Raw genomic sequence first — 7466 nt, 5'->3', positions numbered from 1 at the left:
GTCAAGTTGCAGGCAACTCATAGCAACTCCATGAACGAAAGTCCTGGACACCTGTGTGACTTTCATCCTCTCTCCAGGTTCATAGAGTTTCCAAAGGCAAGCTATTACGGAAGTGGATGCCACTCCTACTTGCAAGCTTTGCCAGGAGAAAAGAAAAACCCGAGACGGTATCCAGTTACTGTTAGTGAACATTTTGATCAATGGCGCCACAGAGGAAATCTGACCAAAAAGGGGGGAATTATAGACTAGAATGTCAAGTTCTATTCTGCAGGGAGTTGCACTGCTAACTCAAAGGCGGCACATCTCTAATGGTTCAAATCCACCGGGGCTTGGAAAGAGAAAGAGAGGCAATTACTTTCCAGAAATCCAATGGAGTGTCAGCTATGAAGGCAGTGACTTGAGCTGATTTCTCCATGATCTGAAGCCAAAAAAAACATAGACCTGAAATGATCTTTTAATCATAAACAAAAGGTATCCCTTGAAGTTTTTTTTAAACAATAGTTTACCTTCACTAGTTAAAAAAACAAAACAAAACTTTGGTGGGTGAGTGGTAAAAACTGTGCTGGCAACCCAAAGGTATGTTGTTTGAATCCACCAGCTGCTCTGTGGCAGACAGATGGGGGAATCTTCTCCTATGCAATTTACTGCCTCTGAAAAACAACAACAGTTAAAACAAAAGGTCTACCTTGAACATTGTTGTTATGGTGACCCTATGTACACGAGCCCTAAACATTGCTCTATCCTGCGCCAATCTCGCCATCTCTGACACACTCACTCCCACCACCCCAGTCACAGAATCGATCCATCTCATTGAGGTTCTTACTTTCCTGCATGGTCCCTCCACTCTCCCAAACATGATGTTCCTTATATGCTCTTTAAAAAACTGTTTATATAGGATCAAATAGACAACAGCAACCAGAAAGATGACAGGAACATTAGGAGGCTCATGTGCTAAGGATAGGATCTATGTTACTAAGCTGTCCATGCAGAAACTGTTAAATTGCTTCATGGTTTGTTGAATATACTCTCAACAACAACAACAACAAAAAAGAAGTAAAATTTAGAGAGGAGGAGAAAAAAAGACCCAACACAGACCCCAAACAAGTTTCTTTCCAAAGCCTTTAGATTACAGCACAAACCGGGGATTAAGCACTGCCTGCAGGCAGGTTTATGGTACCCTCATCACACTGGCTGCATTAGAAACTGCTCATCCCTGTGACTTCACCAACGTAGGGTTGAGTGGTTGTCGTCCTTCAGTGTCCATAGTAAGTTTGTTTTCTGGATCTCTGGAGTCTCCTGACCACACCAAGAGAAAACTGAGTGACCTCACTGGACAGTGTTAATGAATTTACCGCCTTTGAGTAAGAACAGACAATTAGACTGTTACCAAGTGTGGAAATGTGGTGTTTGCACCTGTCAACACTGCATCTCTAAACCAGCTTTATGGCCCTTCTTAAGGTGAAAGGTCCAGTTTTCTGAATTACTGCAGGAAATGAAAAGTCACTTGGCTCCTCCTCTTCCATAAGTATAAAGCTCTCTATTCATTTGAAATCTGAGCAGTGTCGCTTAGCCACACTGACAATCTTGGGAAACTGGTTTTGGCTTCCTGAAAGTCAAAATACATCACAATCCAACTTATTCATGGTTAAAGGTCACCTGTCAACTCTGAGCAATATTTATTTTTCCTATAATATCTTTTATGCTCTCCTCTTTAGATCTCATTTTCTTTTACAGAGAGTTGGCTTGTCCAACAACCAGAAAGATTAGATGGGAACATTTATGGGGCAGTGAATTTATGTTAATGAGGGAAGAAGGGATCAGAGAAAGAAAAGGAAGATCACTGAGCAATTCAAAGAACGTAATCAGAAAAAGAAGCTGAAACTGGTTGAATAGTTCAAAGAACATCATCACAGTCACCAAATTATGTACATAGAAATGGCTGACTGGGTGCATGTTTATGTTGTATATTTGCTATTGTGTGTCACCGAGTCAGAACTGACCCACAGCTGACCCTCCAGAAGGTTTTCAGAGACAGCCCATGACAAAATGAGCAGAGAATATGAATACACACTTTACCAAAGAAGACATTCAGATGGCAAACAAACACATGAAGAAGTGTTCAAAATTCCCAGCTATCAGAGAGATCATGGCACTAGCAACATGATAGCCAGTGTTAGATAGATCTTAGCTAAAATCAGAAAGTACCAGAAGAATGTCTATTTGTGATTCATTGATATGCAAAGGCATTTGACTGTGTGGATCACAACAAACTGTGGCTGACTCTGAGAAGAATGGGAATCTCAGAACACTTGATTATGCTTATGCAAAACATATACTCGGACTGTAAGGAGCTCTGGTGGTCTAGTGGCAAGAACTTGCACTCCAATCCTGAAGGCAGGCTTGAGGCCACCAGCTGCCCTGCAGGAGAAGGACGGACAATCTCCTCCCATGCGATTAACTGCTTCAGAAAACCTGCAGGAGGGTCAGCTATGAGTTGGTTACAACTTGACTGTACACAACAACAACAACACTACTTGGAGCAGGAAGCAGTCATGAGAACAGAGCAAGGAAACACTGCATGGTTCAAAATCAGGAAAGGTGTATGTCAGGGATGCATCCTCTCTCCATACCTTTCAATCTATATGTGGAACAGATCATCTGGGAGGCTGGACTCTATTAGGAAGAATGTGGTATAAGGATTGGAGAAACACTCATCAACAACCTGTGTCATGCAGATGACACAACCTTGCTAGCTGAACCTGAGGACTTGAGGCATTTGCAGCCGAAAGTCAAGGACTGCAGCCTTCAATAAAGATTAAAGCTCAACATTAAGAAAACAAAGATTCTCACCACTGGGTCGGTTGGTAGCATCATGACGGATGATGAAGACATTGAGAGTGTTAATAGCTTAAGCTTGCTTGGCTCCACAATCAACACTCTTGGTACTGGCAGCCAGGAAACCAAAAGACTAATTGCACTGGGAAAGTCTGCTGTCAGGGACCTCTCCAGAGTACTGAAGAGCAACATGTCAGTCTGGAGACTCATGTGTGCTGAATCCAGGCCATGATCTTTGCAATTATTTGCTTTGCATCAGAGAGTTGGACACTGACTAGGATAAATGAAGAAGAACCGATACCTTTGAGCTGTGGTGCTGGAGAAGAGTACTGAATACATGGACTGCTAAGAAGAACAAAGAGGTTCATCCTGGAAGGAGTGAAACCAGGCTGCTCCTTGGAGGGAAGAATTTTGACGCTCTTTCTGACATACTTCGGGTATGTTGCAAGGCGGGACCAATCCTTGGAGAGAGACATCATGCATAGAAGGGTGGAGGGACAGTGTAAGAGAGGAAGACCCTGGATGAAATGAATTGACTCAGTGACTGGGGCAATGGGGGCAGGTGTGTCAGAGACAATGATGTTGGCTTGAGATAGCACAGAGTTTAGGGTTGTTGTACGTAGGGTCACTATGAGTCAACAAACGATTTGACAGCACTTAACAACAACAATAATTAGAGAGATGCAAATAAAAACAACTATGGGATATCATCTCACCCAAGGAACAACAGCAAAGTTGAACAGAGCAGCAAATAACAAATGTTGGCAAAGTTTTAGAGATTGGAATCCTTATTCACTGCTTGTGGGAGTATAAAATGGTGCAACTACTATTGAAGGTGGCATGCTCCTTTCTCAAAAAGTTGGGAATAGAAATACCATTTGACCCACCAATTCCACTACTGGGAATATACTCTAAAGAAACCAGAACTGCCATCTAAAGAGATAAACCCATGTTTATTGCTGCGTTATTCACAATAGCAAAGAGATGGAACAGCCCAAGTGCCCATTAACAAATGAATGGATAGAAATACTATGGCACATTCACATGATGGAATACTACCTAGCACTGAAAAACAATGAACTCATAAAATATTACACAATATGGGTGACCCTGGAGGGCATTATGCTGAGTGAAATATCTCAGTCACAAAGGGAAAATACTACATAACACCACTGTTATAAAGCAGGACTGACATAGGGGGTTGGAAGAATAGGAAAACAGGGTATAGATAATGAACCCTGCACTGGAACAGATGAAGGAAAGAACTGTTTAATAAGAATATATGAGTAGGCATTATATGTGTGACAACAATCTGGGATAAGAGGTACTTTACTAGGCACTATACTAGTGCACTAGGGGAGGAGGAGGGTAGGGAAGGGAGGGAGAAGACTGTGCAACAATGAATAAATATGAAAAAAAAGACAGTAAACTAGAGGAGGGAGGAAGATGTACAACAATGAAAGAATGAAAATCCAACTGTTCTGTAACTTTGATTAAGATTAAATTAAAATACAAAAAATAGTTTAAAAAATCACAATTGAAAAAATACATTTTAAAAAATTGCACTGAAGGAGATTGCCCATCCTTCACCCATGGAGCCGCTGATGGATTCAAACCACATGCTTTTGGGATTGCAGTGCAGTTTCTTATCAGTAAGCCACTAGAGCCCCCTATGTTGTGTCTAGTCTTTAAAAAACCCCAACTATAAGAAATGGAAAAAGCAAAATGAATTAAAGATAATGTGACATACTGTGGAAAAGGAAACTAACATCTCAGAACAATTTATGAGGAAACTGTCAAGTAAGATTCTAATGTGCTATGTAAACTTTCAGTGAAAACACAGTAAAATACTATTTTTTGGGGGGTGGGGAATATTTACATTGTTGTTTTTATTCATTCAGCTATAAATACTGACTGCAGCAATTTTTTTTGATGGGTAACAAGTTAGATTAACACTAATTATATTTTGTTGAGGTCAGAACAGGATTCAGCCAAGAGAGATAAGAAAATAAAAATTGAAACAGTAACATTTTATCCTTTAATGAAATGGTACCTTTCCATAGGTTTGCAGTCTAAGGAGACAGAAACAAAGCTTTGACTATTTTGAAGAAATTGCAGGTTCAGATACAGCTGCATGAAGGGGACTGAAATCAGATTTGAAGGTCAAATTTCAGCAGCTCTGGGAGCAGAACATAGTCTCACATGCTTCTCCCTTTTTTTACCAATTAAATTTTCCAGAATATATCCCCTCATTTCCTCTTCTGGCTAAACTGTTGTGTGGAGGGAACCTGGCAGGCACTTGTGGCTTCTGCTTACACTGGAGAAGCACACAGGGGCAGCTCTGGCCCACCTTTCCCCAAGACAGCCTCATTGCTGGGGCTTGCTGGTAAGGCCTGATGTGCTGAGAAGAACATTGCTTGTCCTTGGGAAACCTGACAACTGGAGACTCTGATTCCTGGTGGAAATGGACAGTCAGAATCAACCCACATCACTGGGAAAGGTCAAGAGAAAACCACATCCCTTCCAAAAAGGGTAGAGAAGAAATGATGAGAGAAGAGACTTAAAAAGATTTAGAATGGCACAGAAAGTAAACTTCTTTTTGATACTGAATCTAAGTATGTTTTCTAATGTCCAGTTACCAAGTTGAGCTATGTGGAATAGAGGTGAAAAGTCCACTAAGATCTCCCTCAAGAGCTCACAGCTTTAGCCAGGTGGGGTCCTAAGTTTGTCCTGGGAGCCCCTTTTTGAAAGAGGGCATGGGCAGGCTGGGCTTCATGCTGTCTCCAGTTGCACTGGCCCCTGAAGAGTGAACCCGATGTCATTCCCTGCTTTCTGGTGCCTGAGGTGGAGCACCCTGACACCTGGGATCAGATGAGACCGTGAGCTATTTCTGTAACATCCTAGATGGTCATGTTGCCCCTGGATTATGAGTTCCTTGGACTTTTGGCTCCGTGGTCTCTAGCACTGCCCCCATCTCTGTTCCCTGGAAATACCTCCCAATGAGGCTGGCCAGGCTGGACCTTGGTCATGGCTGCAGGGCTGTCTCCAGGTGCAGGCATAGGTGGAAGAGCAAACAGCAGAAGTATCACTTGGGTTCCTCAAAGATACAGATGCAACAGAACTGCATTGGGACCTTGCTGAATAGCTATTCTTTGGATGCAACACTTGTTCAAATGAATCAATGTTCTTTAGGGTCACAGGTAAACCAAGTTGCTTATCGCAGACTCTTATCATATTTACATTCACTTGCAAATTGCTTTCTATCAGCTCTGAGCTCAGTCAATTGCTCCTCTGACATTCGAACAGCTTCATCTTCTTTAGAAATTCAGCTTTCTTTCGTAGGCTGAGCAAAATTTATGTTGCTTCAGCCTTTGTCCACTTCAGCAAGCAATGCCACTTCTCATCCAGTAAACAACTCTGCAAAAGCTTGTTTCATTTTTTAAAAAAGTATTTTTTAATGATTTTCATATAATAATTTCTTTACATTATATTTTGTTTCATTTTCTTAATGGAAGCGCCCATCTCTTTAGTTATCCTGTACGAAAGACACTGTAGCGTTGAAGATCGTTCACAGGTTTTTCAGTGTTGGAACCTAGTTTATGGTTAGTAGAGGAGAGGGAAACATCTTCCACACCTAGGCTTGAAAGCTGATATCCTGTGGCAGATCTGAGAGGGATCTGGTGGTGTTCCTGCAATGTTGAGAGTTCTGAGTAGAGTGCATAGGCAAAGATTTAGGCTCAAAATCTGAGACCCTGTTCTCAGCGCGGCTCCTATTCTATCCAGTGTCTGGAGGTCTGATGCAATAGACTCAGGATCGTCCAATTCTCTCATATCTACTGAAAGGGTCTCCAATCAGGCACTGAGTGAGTGAGTCCACAGATTCAGAAACATTGACATGGTAACCATTAATATCACCTTCCTCTGAGAAAGGCGCTGACTGTTCCTCTTGAATGGATGCCAATTTACCAGAATCTAGAATACTGTTATAGATTCTGCAGAATCAACAGTTTGTTTTTCTTCTTTATCTTGCCTGTTACCATCCTTTCTTTTGAGTATTTCACCAGCACTACCTTCCATGAATACTTGTACTGTTTTGTCCACACAATTATCAAAATGCGGCACAGAGAGGATGATTTCATTATTGCTCTTACTGGGAACTACTGCATTCATGCAGCTGCATGGCAAAGCAAGCATCATACAATGGAGTTGCTTTTAATTTATGCAAGTGCATTCAGTGGAGAGCTAAAGATAAAACTTTTATCCATCATTCTATTCAGTGAGCTCATGGGTGAGAATCAGCAGGAAACGGGGCCTTGAAACTGCTGCTCTCTTAGATGGTTTCCGTTCCCATGTCCCTCAAAACAAGCGTCTCACAGCACTGAGATTTCCCTTGAACTTGAAAGTATAATTTTAATACATTTCTCTCAAAGGAAAGCAACTTTTATAATGCCTAACTGACGTAGCAGCCATATGTTTTAACCGAATAAGTAACACTACTTGGGCTGGATTTCTTGAAAGATCAGCATCAACTGTAAACCAACCATTGTCCCAAGGAATGCTCAAGAGCAGTTTTTCATTATAAGCAGTTGGAACGTACTCCAGTTAGAAGCTTTGATAAGATGATAGTTTTT

General features: G+C 41.5%; 1 protein-coding gene and 1 pseudogene across 1 annotated transcript in view; both read right to left on the bottom strand.

The window, feature by feature from the left end:
* FRMD4B (FERM domain containing 4B) overlaps positions 1-7466 on the bottom strand; it is a 306037-nt gene that overhangs the window by 78512 nt on the left and 220059 nt on the right. The window lies entirely within an intron of this gene.
* LOC102854061 lies at positions 6334-7005 on the bottom strand (annotated as a pseudogene).

Source organism: Elephantulus edwardii, unplaced genomic scaffold, assembly GCF_000299155.1.
Source record: "Elephantulus edwardii isolate Elephantulus edwardi_28Jun2011 unplaced genomic scaffold, EleEdw1.0 scaffold00177, whole genome shotgun sequence".
NCBI lineage: Eukaryota > Metazoa > Chordata > Mammalia > Macroscelidea > Macroscelididae > Elephantulus > Elephantulus edwardii.
Note: the sequence above shows the minus strand (reverse complement) of the source record. Positions and strands in the feature narration are given on the sequence as shown.